The 24,083-nt window shown below is 40.9% G+C and overlaps 1 protein-coding gene across 2 annotated transcripts in view; it reads left to right on the top strand.

Annotated features, from left to right (window-relative positions):
- LOC113978063 (BMP/retinoic acid-inducible neural-specific protein 3) overlaps positions 1-24,083 on the top strand; it is a 189,812-nt gene that overhangs the window by 66,082 nt on the left and 99,647 nt on the right. The gene's annotated exons all lie outside the window — the stretch shown is intronic.

Raw genomic sequence — 24,083 nt, forward strand, 5'->3', positions numbered from 1 at the left:
AAAGGCCCTCCTCAGTTTTCAATCGTGTTTATTATTGAATGACTTTTAGTAGGTTTTGGGCCTCTGTTCAGACACAGCCATCTGCTGACAATCCAGCAAAGATTTACACTGATGCAGTCTCACAACTCAATTATTGCAATCCTTTTATGCTTGGTTATTGGTGAGGCTGCTCCACCGAGTCAGAGTTAGTTCCAAAGGCAGCAATATGATTTCATAAATTTTTATAGCTAATTCAGCCTAGTTTGTGTATGGATCAATTGAAGCTGCTATTTTTGATTGTGAGAACTGTGGAATGTTTTGTTCGAGACCTTTTTGTGTCTCCACCTGGTGCTCCTGTATGAACAGCTGAATATCCATGATAAAAACTCTGTGCACTTTGGAAATAGATGTTCCTTGAAATCCAAAAAATTCATCTTGCTATGCTTCTAAAAAATACCTGCCATGATTTTTCCAACTTATCACCTCATTCACCTTATAGTCTCTTTGGTTTTTTTCCTGATTTCTTTACAGTTTTGATGACTTTAGAGAGTGATATTTAACAAAAAATGTGGTGTTTGCTTTTGTTCTTCAGCATCTCAAGAACAATTACCCTGTTAAGAGGAAAAAATATTAGCTCAGGTCTGTCTATAGATGTGGCTGTTTTGTGTTCTTGTTCAAGCTCCCAAGGTGAGACTTTAACAAAAAATTCTTCTGAAAAGAAAAAGAAATCCTGTGAAAGCAACAGGGTTTTCAAGAGCAGCATATCTTTCTCCATTAAAGCATGTCAAGTCTTATCTCAAGTGTATTTCTGAGTTTGCCACTTTCCATTCTTGTTCTAGTGTCACTGAATTAACCTTCTACACGCAGTATGATCTAAAAATCAAACAGTTGTTAAGACCTTGAAGGTAAAACCCTAAAGATATCATATGTCTTCAGAGAATTACTTGCCTGAATGAAGCTGTCTTCCTTTTTTTTTTATTTTCTTTTAAAGAAAGGGAAAAGTACATTGTAAAAATACTGAGCTTCCTAGTTGGGAATCCTGTAATTGTTCCATGCAGAAACCAAGTGCTCAGCTCTTCTGGAAAAGAGGTTGTTTTGACATTAGCAGGAGAGTCACGTTCAGGACTGAGTCCATGTTCACTAACACTGAGTTACCCCAACAGCCACTAGTGTTGGTTGTACAGCTTTGCCTTGGGAAGGGGTATAAAAATGAAGAATTAGGCCCCAGAGTTCTGTTTGTGCCCTCCAGCACTCCCTCTGCAGCCACTGCACAAACTTGTCTGCAGGAATGGCTTGCTAAACCTCTCAATAATTTAAAACTCAGTGTTCTATTTATGACAGAAATTAAAAATGTGCCCATTACTGCAGCATCTCAGTCTTCAATGCAGACATCCTCGTATTCCTTGGGCAGATAGGGGACTATTAGGAAGGCTTTATGAAGGGATAGTCCATGATTGACTGGCACTACTATCCTTGATATAAATGAAATTGTTTATAGTTAAAACTAGCTAAAAAAACCACCCAACAAAATAAAAAGAGAAAATAACTCCTCATAGGGAGGAATAAAGAGGGTTGGTTCTCAAGACAGTTGAGGAAAACACAGATAAATCACTTTTTTTCTTTCTATTTATATTTGAAGTTTGGATTCTCTTTGCCAGAACTGACAGCTTGGGAATTTCATCACTTTGATTTCTGTCACGTTTTCATTCCTATTTCCCTTTCACCCTGTAACAGGAGCTTCAACACAAAGTGCCACTGGGAGTTTAGCATGGGGTAACCACGAGGACAGGACCCATCACTCCGTGCCACAAGATCCAAAATGTATCTGCTTATTGGGATTGGAGCAGCTGTGGATGGTCACCCCTGCACTCAGTGTGTGTCCTTGGACACTCACACATTTCACACTCCTGCCAGAGCCACAGATCCTCCAGTCCAGCTCAGAGGGTCCCCTTCCAAGCATTTTGCATCTTAGCATTTGCAGCAAAATGTGATTGTCATTCTGGGTCACTAAGTCCAGAAAACTGGGCTGAACAAAAGTTATTCTTAAACTTTATTGTTTCAAATACGGGGCTGTGGTTACCAGACCTTGCTCAGAAGAGAAGTAAAACAGGAGAGGAGCTCTGGCAGGGGAGACAAGATCCATGCCAGTAACCACGTGTATGGAAAGCTGGATATGGGTAAATAATTTGAAAATTTGGCCACTTCTCCTAATATTTGCTTCATAGCTTTTCCTGGAACATCATGGAGTTTGAAAGCTGATGCAAGGCTAGTGAAATAAAGAAAAAATTATGTCATTCATTTCTATAAGTTGCCATCTAAAAAGAATGTTTCTACCTACAGAGAAAGGGGACATGCAATAATTACTCGAGTCCCATCATTCACAAAGACATACTGAAGGGTAGTGAAAGCACAAATTTAGAACAAGTTCTCTTAATAAGGGCACTTTAACACTCAAATTTGTTGTTGCTGCTACACTATGATTGAATATGAGTTGTGTAGCATTAAAAGATATCAAAAGGTCCCAGAAGTGCTATCATCATGTCTCTGGGGAAGAGATGTCTTTCAGTTTTGGACCTTTTTCAAACAGATGTCTAACAAACTGATCCCAGTATTGACTGCTCCAGCAAAGGTAAATGTTTACAGAACTTTGAATCAGAAGGGAAGGATTAGGGGGTTTCATGCCCTGTGATGTGCACAGGGGATGACACGTGCAGCAACAACCCCTTTTTCTTGGCATTTGGTCATCCTTCAAATCCTACAGTGAGTCATTAGCATTTGTCACATCTTTCTCTTGACCTGAGCACCTCTATTCCAGTATTTGGTCAGTCTCCAAAAACACACAACTCACCTCTTGCAGCTGAAGGTTACTTTAGTAAAAAAAAAATCAATTTATATATTGAGATCTTGTGTCCACCATAAAGGCTGGTGACAAGAATAAGAAGAATTCAACTTTAATACTCAAGTTGGCTGAATTATGATCCACTTTCCTGAGAAATTGTATCATTGAGTAGTCCCTTGCAGTCCAAAGACAAATTTATAATGCTGTGCATTCCCACACCTCTGTGCACACCACAGAAATATGGCACGAGGGTGAAAGGTGCAGCTGAACCTGAGGCGTGGGTTTGGAGCAGGGTCAGACCACAGGATGTTCCACAGTTCTTTTTTCAACCCCCAGGGGCTGCACTCAACTGAGGAGCTACAAGCAGTGGCTGCTTGCCAGTTTTTGCTGCTTCAGGAAACAGTTTTACAGCTGATTCTCTTCTGCTTCCAGCTGAAATGGTGGAAGGGAATTGAAACAGAACATGAGAGAAACTGATCCCAAATATTCTGCTTTATTTTATTGTCATGATCCACTGAGAGGGAAAGAAAACTTTAGTTCAGTCTAATCCTCCCTACTACGAATTTCTGTCAATGCACCCCCCCCTTCAAAATGCTTTTTCATTATTTACAAGTGATGGAATGCACCCTGTAATTATCAGTTTATCTGTTGCAGAGTTGACCTGGTTGAGTTGAAAAGCTGTTTTCACTGACACAGACAAGCAGAACTAGCCTGCAATGTTTATGGAACAATCTGGTGTGTAGAAATGCTCCAACTGTAAACATCTTTCTACAAGGAATGCCCAGATCCAAACTGTGGGCTTCCAAAAGCAGGCCCTGAGATGTTTCAAGGCAGTTGTTTTAAGTCTGTGAGGTCACTTTTTGGTACAGGACCACAACCACATTTAAATGAATCTTTGTGCTGTGGTTCACTGAGCACGGTGGGATTCTGACCAAGGTTGGACTTGATGATCTTGGAGGTTCTTTTCTGATGTTAATGATTCTATGGAGCGAGGTAATGAAGCATTTTTTTCTTGATATGAAATATTAAAAGTGTATTTTTACTGCCACCATAAAATATTCCCTCCCTCCTGCCCAGTGCAGCATTCCTGAGCAGGCAGTTCCGAAATGTGAATGTCAGGAGTGCAGACTGAGCCGATGCTTTTGATGGGGTAAAAGTCTTTCACCCCATTTAAAATTGATTAACGTGTGTTAATGAGTACAGAGACACAAATCCATAGTTTTGAGCACAAGCAGACAGCGTTTCTCCAAAGAGAGAATTCCGTGAGTTCAAAGCTTTGTCCAGCTGGCTGAACCAAGAACAGCTTTCTTTTCCTCACCACTGTGTACCATGTTTTATTCAAGTCACACTTGCACAGGACTCTCTGTTGTCTGAGATAATTTACTTTCAGCTTGATCTTGAATAACTGGCCAGAGCAGGTTTTGTTCATCTGTGAAACAGAAGGTATTACATCAGGGCTGCAAGTGCTTATGGAATGCAAACACTGTGGAAATACCATCAGAAACAGGCATGCAGGACAATAACAGCACTTTAAGTTTCAGCTGCTGAAGAATTCCACATGAGCTTTTCAGGTTCTTCGAGCAAGGGGAAGTTCTGCTTCTTCCTGAGAAATTCCCAGACGTGTACAAATGAGGCAGGGTTACACTATATTGCAGAATATATGTGTTGTCACTATTTTACAGGGAAGGGAAAATGAAAATTGTAACTGTTCAGCAGTGTCTGTAAGGAATTGTGGAGTGACACAGCTTCGTGGACTCTTGTAGAACTGCTCATGGTAGTAGGACTCTGCCCAATGCATTGTTTGTTAAGTCTTGTGTTTGGTGATTTGTTTTTGGTTTGGTTTTTTTTTTTATATTTAAGCACAAATATATGTGTTATTTACCTCAAGGGGTACCATAAAAATTCCCCAACAGTCCTGTTATTGTGATAACAGATAAGTGGAAAGGCAGATTTTTATGATGCCAGATTTCTGCTATGGATTTTATATTCTTTTTTGCCACTTCTGACTGAGAGAGAGAAAGTTCAGTTTAGGTATTAGGAAATTGTTCCCTGGGAGGGTGGGGAGGCCCTGGCACAGGTTGCTCAGAGAAGCTGTGGCTGCCCCATCCCTGGAAGTGTCCAAGGCCAGGTTGGACGGGGCTTGGAGCAACCTGGGCTAGTGGAAGGTGTCCCTGCCCATGGCATGTGATGAGCTTTAAATTCCCTTCCAACCCAAAATATTCTGTGATTCTATGACACCTGTCTTATCCATTTCTACTTCCACTGCCTCCCTTCCTCACTGCCCATCTCAGCTTATTTTATTTCTCACTACAAAAATTTGCCACTGCTGCTTCTTTTGTCCTTCTTTCTAATTTTCATCTGCTTTGGGTCTTATCATCAGACACTTCATCTCCAGTGACTCATCTTAGGCTGTGGCTTTCTTTGAGCTTTGCTTTTGCCTTTGTTTCTCATAACAGAAGATTTGGGATTATGTTCATGAAAATGTTCCTGGGGGTGTGGGGCACAAGCTGATCTTCATTAGGAAGAGAAACTGGAATCCTATTTTTTTAACACACAGAGAAATCTGTTTGATACAGTCCTATGTAATCCTTGTTTGAAAAAAAGGAAAATGAATCCCCTGTTGATTTTGAAGAGTTATATCTAAACTGAAATTCAAAAGGGAGAAAAAAAACATCCTGCAACTAAAGCAAGAGAGTTTCATACGTAAAACAACTTTAGTGATGCGATTTTAATTAAATTCTACCACATTAAAAAAGAAAACCTTATTTTTCCCCCAGAACTTCAGAATTCTGAACAAGATACTTCATTGCAAATGTCTTGCAACAAGGTTATTCATAAGCAGTATTTCTTTGGACGTGTTTAAATGGGTCACTTATAAGTTACATAATTCCACTTTGGTACTGTATGTGAATTCACATTCAGGAATGCAAGTACATTCCAACAAGCCATGGATGACACTCGTGCAGCACACGAGGAACAAGCCCTTCCCCAAGATCCCTTCTGAGCAAAGCAAATCTCACAGAGGTTGTCCTGTCTCAAGGACAGTAAAAGATGAGGGTGTGGAAGTTAAATCACAGTCTTACAACAGCTGCACAGGCTTTGAGTGACAGAGTGGCTGCTCTTCTGCTGGATTACCTGCAAAATAAACCCCACAGAAGGGAACTGCAGAGCTGCAGTGGTTTGGCATCCTTTGTTACCCTATGTTGTGGCATCCTATGGAAGCTGTTGAATTGGAGAGGGAGGTCAAGAGATAAGGAGACCCTGCAGTCATGTTTCCAGTTAATCCTGTTAAAGTTTGTCTTGGAGACAGTTGCGTTTCCTGTACAGTCCTTGTGGATGAAAATTAGTTTCAATTCTCTTCTTACAGAACATTTGGCAGACTGGAGTATTGTCCTACAAGTGAAGTGTGCAGACACTGGTCTGATGGTGGCACCACAGAACTGAGTAGCACTGTGATAACAGCAAACCTCACCCACACCCAAGGGAGCAGAAACCTCACCTTCATCCATACCCAGACTCCGTATTTTTGGGAAAATAGCGTTAGCAAGTTTGCAAAGAGAGAACTTTATTCCTCAGACACCACAAAGCTTTCTTTTGGTGTCTCAACAAAAAGCCCTTCCACTTCTGTGCTCTCAGATAAACCTCAGCCACAACCTGGCCTTGCTTGGTATAAGAGTGGGGCTTTTTCACAGTTGATTTTCTCCTAAATCCAGGGACTTTCCTCTGAGTTCATCCCTACAGTTACATTCTAGAAGATACTGTGCAAAGGAAACACTCTCAGCAATCATCCCAAATGATTTATAAGATGTTTGAATCCAACACGTATCTCATTCACATTATGCTTTGATGCAGATCTGTCTGAGCAGAGAGCAGGCAAATGCATTCACATGCACTGTAATAAGGCTTCCTGCTCCTCCAGGAGCTTTGAAAAGATGTAGACTACTTATCCCATTTTTGTTCATTGAGCCATCCATCCTCGAAGCAAAAGATATTACATTTCATAGCTTCACCACAAGGACCTCCAGCCTCGACGAGGAATTTTCTGAACCACTGACTCTAATTTCCATATTCTGGGGAGAACAGTAGAATGCATTAGATTAATATCTGAACTTAGTAAAGCATTTGATCTCATAGTTCACAAGAATTATTCATGAAAATAATCTATCTTCGCTTGACTATGATCCTTTGGAGGGATTTATACTTAAAAATGCTTAAACGTAAATGTCTGTGAGGATGTAGCTGACCTAGGGAGCCATCACATCAACCCCATCCCTCAGAATGAAAATAAAACTAATATCACTTATGTAGTCCCTTATCCTACTCAAGGGAGGAAGTTTAGGGTCACTACAGTGCTTGAAAAGTGCTTTGCTGTAAGTGACTGATATATTTTGGTTGATATTCTGTTTTTCAATAGTCTCCATTTTCAGCTTACTTGCATTTAAACACACGCTTCTTTTCCTCAGGAGGCCTCTGGGTGCATTTCATCAATTAAAAGACTATTATATACACATTAACAATACTTTGCCAACTAAAATGAAAGCTGCCATGGTGCCACTAGTGCAGAGCAAAGGGCATCCACACCTTTTTATAAGACTTTGTTCATTATCATTGCAGGGAAAGAGAGACCAGCAGGTGCCATTCCCGTGGGCTTCCGTGAGGTGCTTGGGGGAAATGCAAATGCCATGGAACTGGGAAAGGGAGGAGATTTGCTATGGGAAAGAGGCTCTTGTTGTCTCCCGAGGTGATGTGGAGGAGGAGTGTCAGGTCATTCCATCCAGGAAGGTCATCTGGGAACCACTGTTCCATGTCACACACTGGGAGCAGTCTGGGAGGAGGAGGATGTGCTGCTGTGGCTGGGAACCAGTAACACTCAGAACCAGCCATCTGCTGCTCCAGGGAATTGTTGTAATCCAGGAAATCACACCAGAAATTACACAGTTCATTTTTATCACTAGAGCAGAAAGAAGCGAGAATAAACATGGACACTGGATTTACTCCAGCTCTCAAGTAAAAGGGTGAAATTATGACCATTGAGAATGACTTAATTTAGTTAATTTATAACTAGTTGCTTTTAGCTTTTTTAGCTTTTATCCTTGCTGATGGATAGAAAGGCATTCATACCCATTAGCTTAATCACTTTTTTAGGAGTTTCTCTTTTCCAAGAATTCCCTATTCCCGGAATCACCTCTTCCCAAAATCCCCTATAGCCCATCTACCACTAACACAAGCTGGAGAATTCTGAACTTGAAACTTTTTAGAATGAAGGCTGAGCATGAATTTGCCTTTTCTTGAGGCAGTAGAATTGGATGCTTCCTAGGCTGTTTTACTGATTGAGATAAATTTTGTGCACCCCATGCCTTAAAAAGATAGGAACTATCAATTTAAGGAGAAGTTCCACTTGCTGTAACTAAAGTGCTTTGCTCATTTTTTTGTGTGTGCCACGATCAAGAACAGCATCAGGGACACTAATCTATATCTTTATATTTTAATTGCATGTCCACATATGTGATTGACTAAAAAATTGATAAATTTGACCTCCTAGAAAACAAATAGCTTTAAAAGAATGGTACAGACCAGATTTTCTGTTTGTTGCCTTATTTCCCCTGCAGCAAAACTCTGCAGCCCTGTCAGCAAAGATACAAGGTCAGTGGAGATGCTGACATTTAATGCCAGTAGTAAACATTTCAGCATACAGAAAGCAATTATTTACAGCCCAAGCAGTGAGAAATTACAAAGCTTGTCTTTAGACCTTGTGGCTTCTTGGCTGGTATTTGGAAAGGAGATGGATACACAAACGGATTTCTTTACTGCTATATTTTCTTTACTGTATTCTCTGCAGACATTATTGTGCTGAACTTTCTGAAGGCTAATAGCTCACAGAACACAATAAAAACTGGTTATTTAGCAACACTTCAACAGCTATAATACTTTCTTTCCCCCTTCTAATGCACCTTTTTAATAACTTCCAGCTGAAAATACTGCCCTTATTTTCTAAGAGCTCCTCACATTTACTAAATCACCAGTAGGTATTGTTCTTTTTACAAACCTCCTCACAAAAACGGCCTGTAAAATACTATTATTTCAAGTAGCAATTCATGGAAACAGAGTAGTCCTTTGCACTGAGCAGGAGAAGTCATGTAGCAGAATGCAAACTTCTTATTCTTTTAAATAGTAAGTCTTTTTTAGCAGCTTCCATCGCTGTATTTTTTTCTGTGAGGGGTGTGTTCCACAATAGTATTTTGAACTCTGTGCAGCACTGGTGGAAATTGCCAACACTGAGAATTTTGGGAGCTTGCCTTTTTTTACTTTACTTTTTCATTCCTTCCATCTCTGAAGCACTCTGGACAAGGAAAAGGACACCAAGGGTAAATGACAACAGAAATGGCCACTAAAAAGGTTGAGCATAGCAGGGATGTTGTGTGGTTACAGTGTCTGAGAACTTGGCAACTTGATACAAGTCATTGAAAAACAACATAAGAAAACAGGAATTAGGGGAACTAAAACTTTTTCTAGGTAAGAAAGTGGTATATTAAAAAAGCAAGAAGTATTAGGAAAGCCAAGAAAGTTGTGGTGCTCTTCAATGCTCCATGTTAAATCCTTATTATAAATTATTTTGGAGTTTTTTAATGTGGTGGTTGATCGACCTTTGGCATCTCCCAGCTGTCCCCCCTCCTCAACACAACAGGGGATGAGAATAAGATGATAAAGCTCATGGGCTGAGATACAGGCAGGGAGCCCACGTACCAACTACCATCATGGGCTAAATAGGGAAAATTAATTTATTTTATTGCCAATTAAAATAGAGTAGGAAGGTGAAAAACAAAGACAAAAACTCTCAGACAGTTATCTGAGAACATTTTACTGTTTTGTTCAAAAAAACTGTGATTTGTCCTCGTGTGTGGTCTGTTCCATTCAGGTTTTTTCCCCTCTCTCTCACTAGCAAACACCTCCTCCATTAAGAAAAAAACCCACCAACACTTAATTTCCTTCCAGCTTTTGAAAATTCTTGAGATGGCCACAGCAGAGGGATATAGCTGGATATTCCCTTTGGGGAAAGAGGACTGGGACACAACAGTCATAATCCTTCACCTTCAGGCAGGACAAACCTGGAAGTCTAGAAAAAAGCTGTACCACCCTGTACTTAGGCTCAGCCTTGGCTTCCCAGCAGTGGGTGCCCCAAATGCCCAACTCCCACCTTGAGTTTGCATCTTGGATGCACAGGACAAGTAATTCAGGTGAGGAGGTAAATACAGACAAGACAATTTACCTTGAGTTCAGGTAAAGATGCTGTGAGCAAATTTTGGCCCAGGTGCCTGGCTGGGTGATAATCTTGTAGCTCACTGCAAGTTCTGCTCCTCCAAGAGTTATGTGGTTCTTCTTCCTATTTATTTGTATGTGGAGTTATAAATCTCTGAACTTATTTCTTGCTTGTAGGATGAATTTTCTCCCTGTGCATTTTTATTCATGCAGGCTTTCATTTGATCCTGCTCTAAGATTCTCTCCTTTTCATGTGCTCAAAAAATTGTGGCTACAGCAATTTCTATGGGCGTGTGATTATGCAGCTGCTTAACACTCCTGTCTTTCTTGTTGTGCTTATTCTCCTTCCCGGTGCAATCTCAGGGACAGGAGTTATGACACTGGAGTCTCTTCAATCATCAGCCAACACAAGCACAGTTTGCACAGTCTGCAGGCTGAGATCAAAGGCACAGGGTCCCCCTCCCGGGTGTGTTCTGGGCTCTCCTCAGGCTGCCCAGGCTGGGGGGTGCCTGGAGCTCTGCACTCGTGGGAAACAGCCACGTTTCCTGCTGAATTTTAGGCACTAGGTGAATGCAGTATTTTCAACTACCACCTAGAAAGCCCAACTAACAATTTGGACAAATTCCTTGCGCTGCCTTTAAGTTCTGCACAGGCATTCCTGGAAAGTTGCCTCAAAACACTCCCAGTGCCACCCGCGGATTGCTTCGAATCCTCTTGCTGTCACGGGCACTTCCTTGTGCCACCCTCCCTTCAGGTGGCTGAAAGAAATGGAAATAAAACGCTTTCAGAGAAATAAAGATGAAATTTCACACTCCACTCCTTTCTTCCTGCCCTTGTTCTTATCCTTTTGAGAAGCTATGTCTGATTTGTCAAGGTTACACACTGGGAAGTACCTAATGCAGGTGTTGGGAGTTGTCCAGCAGCCTGGAAACATTTATTTGTACCACAAACAAATTGCTCATTTAGTCCTCAGACTGTTTAGCTCCCTTGCTCCTGACATTTTCAAATGGCAGTAGTAAAAATGAACGTGGTGAGTGGAGTTGTAGCTGCTGGTTTATGTACTGCTTGAACAAAGAGGGTAATGAATCCCTTTTCTACTGTGTGAGGTTATGAAGTAAAGCAAAGAAAGGCTTGTGGGGGTAAAAAAACACTGAATAACACAAACATCATAAATCAGTTCCTGAAACATGATTGGTTTGAATTATTTTAGGAAGAGGTTCTGTCTTCTGAGCTAAATTTGATAGCAGAGTACACTTCCTCCACTGTTAAGAGATCCAAACAGATCCAAACTAGGATGTAATATTTTAAAGGACACTAAGAAAATTACTTGGATGAGGAAAGGAAGGAAAGATCATGAGAGAAAGCTTCTCCACTGGCTGTACTACTGACTTTTTTATCCAAATAAACCTTCTGTCATAAAGGACACTTGTCCCACCTCCAGCTTTACCCCATATAACCAACCCCATGAGCTTCAGAGCACCTGGTGCATCACTGACACAGGTGCACCTGCTGCACAGCAAAAGTGGTTTCATGAGACTTAAATCAATTTGAAATTGAAAAAGTGTATTGATGCTAAACAGTTCACTGTCAGGATACATTCAGGTTCAATACTGGTAATGCAATGGATAAACAACAGTGCCAGACACCTACAAGTAACAAATATAGACCTCTGATTTCCATAATATCCAAGTATTCTTCTACAGCTCATCCTGGGAGCTTTAACCTGACATAGACACAAATATGCCTCTGTCCCCCAGCAAAAAGTGAAGTAGCACATATGGAAAAGAATGAACTCTTTGGAGGAAACTGTAGCCAAAGTAATAAATAGTAACATTGCTATTGCTGGATCTGGAAAATAAAAATCATATTCAAGAGAGCAAACCAGAAAACAGATACATTTTAACAGCTTATCCTGAATTTTTATATAAAATAAAAATATTCTTATGACAGAAAATATCTAAAACTTCAAGGAAAAGTTGAGCAAATGAGGGGGGAACCTGTGGGATTATATGTATGAAGAGGTAGAGTAATAAAATCATTTCAATTATCATTTAACAGCAGATCAAAGAGGTGTAGGGTGTTGTTCTTCTATAAAAACAAAGTTAAAATAATATATTTGTAGCAAAATTTGGTATTGTTGCTACAGTAAACACAGACTAATCAAAGCTTACATATCCTGTTCCTTAGACATAGAGGAGAAAAATAATGTCCCTACTGCTCAAACTGCAAAAAAACCCTCAAAATAAAAATTTTTTTCTATCTATTTCTCTTTGATCCTTGCTTTTAGTCTCCCTAGATTATTTTTTTTTCAGTTCATAAAACCAGTAGCACCTTTAATACAGGAGACTGAGCAATTGTTTGTATGACTAAGCTCCTACAAGGCTTGTAAAAGGAGTGAAAAGTAATTATTTATGCCAGGTAAACAGAGTGGTAATCAGAGAAAAATTGACCTTATATGCAGTCTGCTTGGATTTTAAAGGGATTTCAGTGTTTTACTTTAAAAAACAGAGAGAGATTAATTATGATCTTTTCTAAATATGAAAGAACATATGTTTTACGTTTGGTTTCTTTTTCTCTCCTTCTCTGTCCAATAAATGACTCGTCCCTGGTCACTTTTTCCCCACAGAAGTTATTTTTCCTGCATCAGTACAGAAATTGGGAATTCTCAATAGCATCTCCAGGGTAACCTCGGTGTTACTGATCCAGTTCCCTGGGTGCTGCTGGCCTTTCACACTGTCTCCACAAAAGGTCCTCAGTGCTGCCCTCCAAATATTTATGAAAATTGCCTTTCTCTCACATAAATCCCATTAAACCCCCGAAAATCAGACAATTCCTAACAGCACTATTTGTAACTATTTTTCTCTTATCATTGTGCCATTTGTTACATCCAGTAATTTCTCATGTAATTCCTGGTGGTTTCCCAGGGTCTGTTCCCTTCTCAGGTCAGGGTTTAGTCATTGACCTGTGTGCCTTAACACCACATGCACTGTTCTCTGGGCTTTTGGAAAATATCAAGTTAGAAGAGCTATAAAATTAGAAGAAAATTTGAAAATTAAAATAATTATTAAATTTTAACACCACATGCCCTGTTCTCTGGGCTTTTGGAAAATATCAAGTTAAAAGAGCTATAAAATGAGAAGAAAATTTGAAAATTAAAATAATTATTAAATTTTAACACCACATGCCCTGTTCTCTGGGCTTTTGGAAAATATCAAGTTAAAAGAGCTATAAAATGAGAAGAAAATTTGAAAATTAAAATAATTATTAAATTTTAATATCTTTTTTGCATACTGATACACTTGCCAGAAAATATTTTGTTAAGTCTAATTTAATTTTATTCTTTGTCCAGCCTTGTGCTATACTGAACCTCAGAACAAACTGCTATATTAGGAGGCTGAAAAAACATACCTCCTAAGGATATAAACTGAAAGTTACCTTCTTCTGCTTAAGAAAAATTCACTAATCCAATAAAATATTGATCATATTATATGTAATTTCCATCATATGCAATGAATACATGACAAATTGATTTAAAACTGGAAAAAGCCCTCTATGTGTGCTCTTCTGGTTGACATGGCAATAATACTGGAGCACATTATTAACCATGCAGCTAAATGTGATAAACCAGGGATTCCACGAAAGCCACATGCTTTGGTACAGCAGAAAAAGCTGGAATCACTGGCTTCCCAAGCTTTCTTCTGTCATATCAACGCTGAAGAGTTAAGGACCTGATCCAAAAAGCTCAAATGTACAATTTGTGACTTCACAGAGAATGTACAATCACCAGTTTGAAACCCAGACATCCAACCCTCAGGATCAACCCAGAGGGACAATAGCTTTGAGCTTCTTGACACTGAATTCCCACAAGGACAGCCTTGGATTAACGAGCTCACTGGGCTTGTGGCTTGTTACCTTTCAGTGGTAGTTGTTGAGCCACTGGCTTGCAAAACATTCCCTGTCATCCCAGCAATCTAGAGGTGCTGTTCCTTTGACCTCAGGGAAACCTGTGTACACTCATCATCCCCTCAGGAAGGTGCTGAGCCAGGAGGTCACTGCAGTGCTGGGCTGTCACCTCCATCCAGCAGGCAGAGAATCTGAGCTGGAGCCATCCCAGGGGCCTTCCCCTTGACACTGGTGCCCAGGGGCACACATCAGCCTCCCTTGGGATTAAAATATCCCTGATATGCCACAGATACCAATCATGGGAGGCTTTGCAATGAGCTGCAGCTTATAACCAGTCACTTCACAAATGCCTGGCACCTATGTGAGCATCATAAATATTTGACTTTTGCCTTGGATTTTTCCCAGCAAACCAGTGAAAGTGGAATACTGGTGTCCTGGCAGGTTGTTTCCTTGGGCTGTCAGATCAACAGGCACGAGCTCAGGAGGAACTGCACTGACAAGCCTTGAGCTCTGGCTCAAGCCTTAAAGCACTGCTGATCCCCTCGTGGGCTCCTGTACCTTCATGCACAAACAGTAAGTCGAGTCTCACAAAGCCTGGTTTGGGCAATATTTCAACAAATAAAAGGTGTTAAACTTGAGGCTGTATAGAGGAGGTCTGGACCTTTGAAAAGCTCCAGATATGAGGTCTGCTGAGGTGCCCTGTGCCTGGCAGTAAACTCAGAATGAATGGAATGCCAAATGCCCAACCTGAGGAACACGCAGTTAACACATGACAGCTGCCCAGATGGTGACCATCCTTCTACCTGTGCTTTGGCCAACTTGTATCTGTGTATACAGCTTTGACAGCTATTAAATTCTCTTAGTTTTAACACTGGTTTTGGAACGCATTTAATTTTCATACTAAGAGGCCCAAATTGCTGATGTGGGATAGAATCCAAAATGCACTGAACTCAGCAGAAAAAAAAAAAAAATTGCAGACTGTCTGTATCTTGGAAATAGTAATTAGTGACTGAAACTATTATAACTGACATCACACTCTATAATAAATGTAGTAGAGTGTTGATAGGAAAGACATGCACAGAACTGCATTGCCACATGTGTGATTCTTCTCCATTTATTGTCTTGTCTCACTGGGACTAAACGTGACTGAATGTGAGGTGGAAGGAAGGTATTGTGGTAGGATAGCCTTGGTTCAGTCAGCTTATCACACCAGGCAGTTTAACACCAATATACTGTGCAAATAAACACCTTTCTAAATGGAAAACAACCACATTTCTAGGCCTTTTAGCACTCCAGAGCCGCAGCTGACAGGTGGCATTTTGGCTTCCTTGATGTGGAGAAATTCCTGCTGTGCAATTGTACTGCATCTCATAACCAGGATAGAGCTTTTTAAAGGTGTCCACTGTGTTTTCACAGCCCCAGGAGCTGACAAAGGTGTTCACAGTCACCTACAGCATTGTCTGTGTTGGCATGTTGAAATATGGAATCATAGCATTGTACAATCACAGGATGGTTTGGGTGGGAAGGGACCTTAAAGCCCATCCTGTTCCACCCCTGCCATGGGCAGGGACACCTTCCACCAGCCCAGGTTGCTCCAAGCCCCGTCCAACCTGGCCTTGGACACTTCCAGGGATCCAGGGGCAGCCACAGCTTCTCTGGGCAACCTGTGCCAGGGCCTCCCCACCCTCACAGGGAAAAATTTCTTCCTAATATCTAAACTAAATCCACACTTTATCAGCTAAAGGTCATTCCCTCTGTTTTGTCCTTCCAGGCCCTTGTCCAAAATCCCTCTCCAGCTTTTTTGGAGCCCCTTAAGACGCTGGAAGGGACTCCAAGGTATCTCTGGAGCCGTCTCTACTCCAGGCTGAACAGCCCAAACTCAGTCTGTCTCCAGAGCAGAGGTGCTCCAGCCTCTCCTATAAAATTTTATTTCATAAAATAACTTTTTTTATTATTATTTTAAATGCTTGGATACGGCATTTTCTTGTTCAAAGTGTTTCCACCTATACTGCAGCTACCAAGGCAAAGCTCCCAGGATTTCTTGGCCAAGTGATGTAAATCAGTTCTCTGAGTCACAGGGTGAGCTGGAACTTGGAGGACTGAGGGTCTCTCAGGGCAGGCCAGGCTTGGTTTAGTTTTCTGTATAAAATCCATTTCAATTAAAAGCCTTGCTGACAGTAGCACCATTATTCAAGCTGGGAAGTCATTCTGCGCTGATAAAATTGGATTTCTTTGTCACAGTCTTTCAGACTCTGTCCCCACAATGTGTAGCAATTTTGCACAGAAAAAAAAAAGAAAAAAAAAGAAAAAAAAAGTAATTTAATCCACCGTGGTTATTGCAATTACAAATAGTGTTCACAAAACTGAATTCATAATTCTCCAAAGCGTCACACTGCCATTCAGCCACAGCACAGCTGGGGAGAAGAGTGCTGAAGAAGCTGAGCAAAATAACTGCTTTGGGTGATTACAATGCAAATGGTTTATTATTGCACACAGCAGAAATTACCCACTTCCTCCCCTTTTGGTTTTTACTGTGAAGTCATAGCCCAAAACACTGAGCTCCTCCTGAGGAGGCACAACAGTTGGAAGCTGAAAGTCTGCAAGGAGACATCACTGCTGGTGTGTCCTCTGTGGTCTGGGAGTCTAAAAATGGCAGCAAAACCTGAGCTGAAGTTTAAGGAATAAAGGTGGAAGTCTGAGGGATTTGAGCATTTGACTAAATCTTAAGATATTTATGGCCATTCCTGGAGTATTAATCTCATAATTGTAGCTACATGTCCAGCCTGGCCTTGGACACTCCCAGGGATCCAGGGGCAGCCACAGCTTCTCTGGGCAACCTGTGCCAGGGCCTCCCCACCCTCACAGCCAGGAATTCCTTCCCAGCATCCCATCTAACATGGGATGGGATTCCATCAGTGGGAAGCCATTCCCCTTGTCCTGTCTCTTCAGTTCCAAAGTCCAAAGTTGCTCTCCAGCTCTCCTGGAGCCCCTTTCTGGTTCTGGAAGGCCACACTAAGGTCACCTTGGAGCCTTTTCTCCTTCAGGTGCACAATCCCCTCTCTCAGCCTTTTCTCACAGCAGAGGTGTTCTGTCGTTTCACAGTCATTGATGCCCTTGCTGGTTAGTTTTACATGTGTGCATGGAGAATCTCCTTTGCTTCAGGGAAATCAGAATCAAAATATACTTTTAATTACAAATGAAGCAACCCTTTCGATTTCTCTTATATAATTGGTCCTTAGGACAGCAAAGTGGGACTGAACAGGCTCTGCTGATGCTTCACCCAGCAAACAGATGCTGTCACTCCAGGTGGCTGAGGTTACAAGAAGCTCCTGCCATAGTCAGGGTGCTGTGGGATGAGTTACCTTGTAAAGAAAAGTCCATTTTTGGTCGATTTTTTCATTCCTTTAACACATGGAACAGTAAGCAGGGGCAGTGAGGCCGTGGATATAACTTCTGAGAAGTACCAATTATATGCTGTTTTCCAGAGCAAGCCATTGAAGCACCACGAGGATTAGTATGCAACGTGCAAAGGATGCTGAAGAGGAAAATATATGTTTATTAATTATTATAATTATAATAATAACTATTCTAAGAAAGTATGTCTCTATCAATAAGATTTTTTCATTTAATAGGATTATTTCTGTTTCTCCCACAACCTTATTTGGAAATGCAAACTGCCAGAGCAGAAAAGGAAATGACCAACTAGATGGGGAAAAAATTTACCTTCCAAACCCTGAGTTCCTGTCATTGCTCAGACTTCATCAATTCTCCTCAATTTGCCTCCTCTCCGAGCTCCTCCCACAAGTTCAGTTTAAGCTTTTTCAGAGTTGCAGAAGATATTCAAGCTCTGATTGATCAGCAACAAACATAAAAAGAGGTCAGAACCTTGAGTATCTCAACATACACTTCACATAACCACAATAATACTACTAAAAATACAAATTTTAGGGATCATAGTGGATATCTAAAAGCTTTCTGTTTCTCTGAAGAGCTACAGAGACTTTACCTCTTATTATCAGGCATTTTAAACCTTTAAAGGACTCTGAAAGCAGCCATTCTTCTGTAAAATAAAAACTTCTGCAGAAATTATGCAGAAATTATGCCTCTGTTATAGCAGTGCAACAGTTCTGGCTGAGCATCACCTGTGTTACAGAGGCCCCCAGCCCAGGGTGCAACAGCCTTCTTCCCTGAATAGAATTATTTTAAGGTGTTTTTTTGAGCACTTTTGTTCCTTTGAGTATTTTTAAGCTTACTTCAGACTCTGTTACCATTGCTGTTGAGTTTTGGGGGCTGGAAACCACCTCCTGTCTCCCCTGGATCCATGGGGGCTTGGGATCTGATGGATTCAGCCATCTAGTTTGATCAGGGTTTCCACAGGGAAGTCACGCTACTTGTGTTCAATGCCACAACAACAACAGTCCTGCTTTTCTCCACAGACATTGTGGAAACCTCAGTTACAAGTAAAATACCCCCCAACAGCTCCCCAAACATGCAGGGGCATATTTGTGTTCTCTAACCTTGGAACACATTTTTCTTGTTTTCATGTCTCGTTGTTGAATCAGCATTAGCAGTGGTGCAACTATTAGATGCTCTTCCCAGCACCCAGTGGTGCTCAGAAGAAGAAGAAAAGAAAGCAGAAGGGAGAAAATCCCTTTTTGGAAACCATTATTGAGTTGACTTTGTCCTCCAACAATATCTCTGAATATAACATGGAGGGAATATGTGTCCAAGGCTGAAAGTCGAATTGAAGTCTTACCATCTTAACTTTTATGAGCTAAAATTAAAACTAAGCCCCAGCTAGGAGGGCACTGCAGGCAGGTACAGGACACCTGGGACCCCTTCTGTGTCTGCCAGTTGTCCCCTGCATAGCCTTGGTCACTTCCCTTATTCATATCTCCCCCTTTATTAAGGGGGATACTGCTGTTACAGGTACTAAATTGATTCACCAATTAAAAATAAAAGAAAAAGCAGTTAAAGATGTGAGAGGAAGGTCAGGATTGATACTCAGGGTTGTCTATTTAATACTGATTTGCTGGGTAACTGAAGTTGGAAACACACTTCCTGGTATTTGGTATAATATTTCCAAAACACAAAATCTAAGGAGAGGGACATAATTATAAGAACGTAATTTGTATGAAAGAATACATCCCACCTGATATATCCTGCATGATTTCAACAGCACCAGCTTTTCTGCTACACTATGTCAGCATTTCCATTGAAACCCTCATTTTAATGGAAATGCTGTTCATCTGCAAAAAGTGTGTTCTAAGCAGAAAACAGGAACATCCGGGATCAAACACAAGCACACTAACCCTTAAAGGAGTATTCATAATTTTAGAAAGAGTCACTCGCCTCTTTCTGAAAACACAACCACTGAGAATTTAATTTTAATTTTTGAAGATTTGTTAAATCTTGTCTGGAAATCCAAACGGTCCATGAACCACTTTTTAGAGAAATATCTGCTACCAGGGAAAGGGGTGGGCTTGGGGAAAAGACCTATTAGACCTGTTCAATGTTGTTAACACAAATCAGGAAATAGTGACAGCCTGAAAATGCAGGATACCATGGGGGGGAAAAAAAACACCACAAAAAACAACCTAGCAAAAAAGAATGAGTATAATTGGCTCTGATCCTAAGATGCCACTGGGAATTTTCAAATGGGCCCCAGGGGATGTATGAACATTGATCTTCAAAGGAAGAGCACACAGGGCTGGTACAAATTATGTAGGGTCTGATAAGGCAAGTTACATGGTCTGATAAGGCAATTATCTGGCAAAAGTACCATCCTTAAATCCAGAGCAATCCAGAAAGGCACTAGCAGGAGCATTTTGGCCCATCTCCACCTACTCCTAAGCAGGACAGGAGGAGGAGAGGGGGCTTAGCTGGTGTTCTGGCCCCCAGGACTGTCAGAGCCATTACAGATTAATTCACTGCACTGTCACCTGGTGATTTCCAAAGTGGGACCGCCCTACAAAGTGTTCATGTTGCAGTTGTACGTGATGGCTTCACTCTCAAGCTTCACATATTTGAATGCTGATGGTAAGGAAGGCCAGAGGAGTTCAAAGCTGAGGCAGCACCTTCAGCTGCCCCTCAGTGTCCCTGGATCCGCATGATGCCGACCTGTGTGGGCTCCACCTCTGATCAGGCAGCCAAGAATCACCTCGTGCCCAGAATGCCAGTGCCTCCCACCCAGCACAGCTTGTTTCTCAGCACAAGCTTGCTCGTAGCTCAGGGACACACTTCCAAAATATTTTTTCCCTGGCTACAGCCACGAGAGCACGGCCACCCAAAGAACAAGGGCTGTGATTGCAAATGCAGTGGTTTCTTCAGGAGGAACTTTTCTCTAAAATGTCCCCATTAAGCATCTTTGCTGTGATTTGTAGCAGCTGGTGTGTCTCCATGCCAACTGAGGGGGGAACGGGGAAGGGCACCTCAAAGTCAGCTCGGAGCTCTGCAATATCTTACGAAGAAAAGCTCATGATTATAATGAGAAAATAATTCCTCGCCCTGAAAGCTGACTGAGAGCAAATGGAGAAAAGTAAGACTTTCAACTAAAGAAAACCTGACTAGGATTATCACCGTACATGAAAAAGGTGGAATTGCTTTGGAGATGAGACCTTCCTCCTGCCCCTGAAAGCAGCTCCTGGGAAGGGCTGAGAGTTAGCTATTGTGAGTAATCTTTGTGCCAGTGCTCGTGTGGGGATAAAAGACACATGGATTTTGAGTGACTTTCCTTGCTTGATAATCCAAGCCTTTTACCTGAGGACAATGGTTAATTTTTGGCAGGGGTGTGTGTGTAATTGCCTCAATGCTGATGGCAAGTGGGGACCGAAGAAGTAACACACGAGTCCTAATGACGAGGGAGAGCAAGAAACTCTTCAATGCCTCCATTAAGGCACAAGTATTTCAGAAATGCAATAATTACAACAGAAGTTCTCTGCTAAACGAGAACTATGGTGACAAGATAGACAAAGAGAGCAAAACAAACCCGGGGAGGACGAGCTAACATTGAAGCAATGACACAGTTGCTGCATATGCAGCAATCTCAGCACATTCTCAGCTGTGTCGATGTTGTTATCCCAGACAATGCATTTAAGTATTTGCTGCAATGCTATTTAGCAGATGATAATGAAATAGCAGGAAAATATACATGAAAGAAGATGGAAATATCTTGTGCCTCCTCACAGGGAAGCTATCAAGCATAGGAATAAGGAAATGACAAAGAGAGCACTTGGAGGAAGGCGATTGCTGTTCACTGCTTCTCTGCTCTAAATTGGGCACTGGGGAAAAAAGACAGAAGTTCCACTGAAGTGTAACAGAGGGCAATGTTTGCCACCATGTGTCAACAGTGCACTCAGGGAATGCAGAGGAACGAACTGCAAGAGGCACTAGTTTTAGAAATTCATCTGTAATTACTTTCTAATGCAGAGGATAATAATAATAATGAATAGAAAATAATGAGGAAGGTAAAGAATGATGCCCCTCTCATTTCACCTTCAAACAACCCCAGTGATGTGTATTCTGCCCCCCTCTCTGTAGTCTCTGCTCTAGGTCTGGAATACTGAGTTAATTTAAAATATTTTTGTGGACAAATCTACTGACATAACACGTCTCATTTACAGTCGTGACCTGAGCATTCCTTCAGCATCAGCATTTAGATTACCCCGTCTAATGATACCTGTAGTGTAGGGCTTGACTTTCTAACTTTAATAACAGATGACAGTCATTGGTCATATGAGATCATAAGACCTGCTGAAAGAATTGCCTTCACCAATGGATTTCTGCTACATTAAGCTCATCTTGAATTTTGCATCCACTCTCAAAATCGAATTTACAGAATAATAAAAAGGATGTGTGCACAGAAAATGCGGGTAATATAATTGTGGTATGAGGTGGATACAATCGAGTGGACTTCACTATGGCCTAGAAGCTCCCTCAGCTTTGCAGTTTGAGGGTTATGTACAGCTGTGACTGCTGCATTTAGTCCCACCTTGCTTCTAATGCAAGGGTTTGCTTTTTCCCCCTTTTAATGTCCAAATACACCTGGTCTCATTTTGTCCTTTTACATCAGGTTTGATGTGCCTCTCCTTTACCATTTTGAAGTTGTTGGACAACTTTAGCTCAGGAATTACAGATCAACAACTCTGTAAGTCCTTCCCTGAAAACAAAACTGTTGTGAATGCTCCATGTATATAAAACTCGTTGTTCCATACAAAATGGAACCAGGCAAAGACTACACAGCCTTACCTTTCCTTCCCAGTGGGTGTGCTCATTGTCAGGGAGCTTCCAGAGGACATTCTGACCAAACTCTTCTCCCTTTTATCTGCTTATGGTACTGCTTAAGAAGAGGTGTGAGTAGTGTTGAGAAATACTTCTAACAACCCACATTTCTTCCAGTGAAGAAATACACAGATTAACCAATGAAGAGATGCACAGATTAACTGGCAATGACCTTTCTGAGTCAGCATTCCTGCACTTTGAAATTCAAGCATTTCTAGTTCTGCCTTTTTGCCTTTGATTTTGACCTGGTACAGCTGGAACTAAATATAGATGTGTAAGGTAAAACCCCTGATCACTGTGCTTCAAAAGTGTCTTTCAACTTCCTTGCTAGAGGCCTCAAAAGCTGTGTTGTACACTGGTAATCAGTGGGCAATATTAATAGTCACATCTCCTCAGGATAACTTAGGATAAGGACACTTTGGGAATGTGTTTCATTTGACATCACCAACCTTTTTTTGGAGAGACAGTGTCCTACCATTCACATATATTGTAGATGCATATTGTATCATCTTATGACAGTGGCACAATATTTGTAAAATAAGACAGCAAAATATTTTACTTTTTCTTATTAGTACTTATTTAACTTGTTAATAGAAGACTGCATGAATTTCAGTTGCAACTCACTGTGGTGTGTAATTTATATAACAAACCTTGTTAATGATGTAGCTTAAGGTTCTGGGACACTGGTAAAATATAAATAACAAAGAAGAACAAATCAAATCTGAAATCACCAAGGCTGATATATTCAGAGGGTAATAAAAAGTCATTAGTTATCCTGTTAAAGTCGTCTAAGCCTTTGGTTAATAAAGTAAAAATTTAACATTTGTATTCTGAAAATGGATTAACAAACAGGTACACAATTTTCATCACAGAAAATCAAATTGTTGGTTAAAGTCGAATTTCTTATGTACTTCAGATAAAAAAGATCTACTACTATACTGTCCTCTAACAGGAAGAACTGGAGTCACATCTGTAATGAATGGGGCACAGCTTTGGCTGTTGTCCAGCTCTCCATAAATTCCCATAGATCAACAGGAATAGACAAGTGAGCCAAAACCAATGAAGCTAATTTTATCTGGCTGAAAGCAGCACCATCTGGATTTCTGGCCTTGGTAACTTTCTATTGATCCAATTCTTGCAGAACAATTTGATACCAAGTGCTTAAGGCAGTTTTTCAGATTCACAGTTTGCAATGCTCAGACATCATCCCCTTTGAGGGTTTCAGATGCTGTAACTTACCTTTTTTGATTGAGTAACCTTATTTTTGCATGTATAGCACACAAACATTAGCATCCATTTCTTTGCACGATTCTGGAAAAGAAGTACATGAGCTGAAGTTGTTCTCTCTCCAAAGCCACAGAACAGGTTTGAGATGTTCCCCACGTGACTCAGCTCAGCTCTTTGTCTGCTTGTTTCCCACGCCTGCTAATCCAACCAGAGGAGATTCCTGCAGTGATCACAGTTAACTGGCACTCTGGGGATGGAGTCAAGTACATACAGTGAATTATCCCAGCACAAAATACAAGGGAAGTCTTCTCACCACATTCAAATATTGAATAAGCCACGAAAAATAATCCATGACTGGACACGCCATGAACAACAAGAATTCAAATTGATCAGATCTTGATTGTGAATAACTTACTCAAATATAGTTTGAAATGAGTTTTAAGACCAAAAGGCTAGAAATACCAGTTAAAAGTTTTGTGGCTTGTGGATTTATCTTCTCTCTCTTCATTTACTTTGTATTGAGCTCTCATAGAGTAGACTTGGATATCATGAAATTTAGGGTGCGTTTTGCCATTTTCAATAAAGGTAATTATAATTT

Source organism: Neopelma chrysocephalum, unplaced genomic scaffold (genome assembly GCF_003984885.1).
Source record: "Neopelma chrysocephalum unplaced genomic scaffold, ASM398488v2 Primary Assembly neopelma1_287, whole genome shotgun sequence".
In the NCBI taxonomy this organism is placed as follows: Eukaryota; Metazoa; Chordata; class Aves; order Passeriformes; family Pipridae; genus Neopelma; species Neopelma chrysocephalum.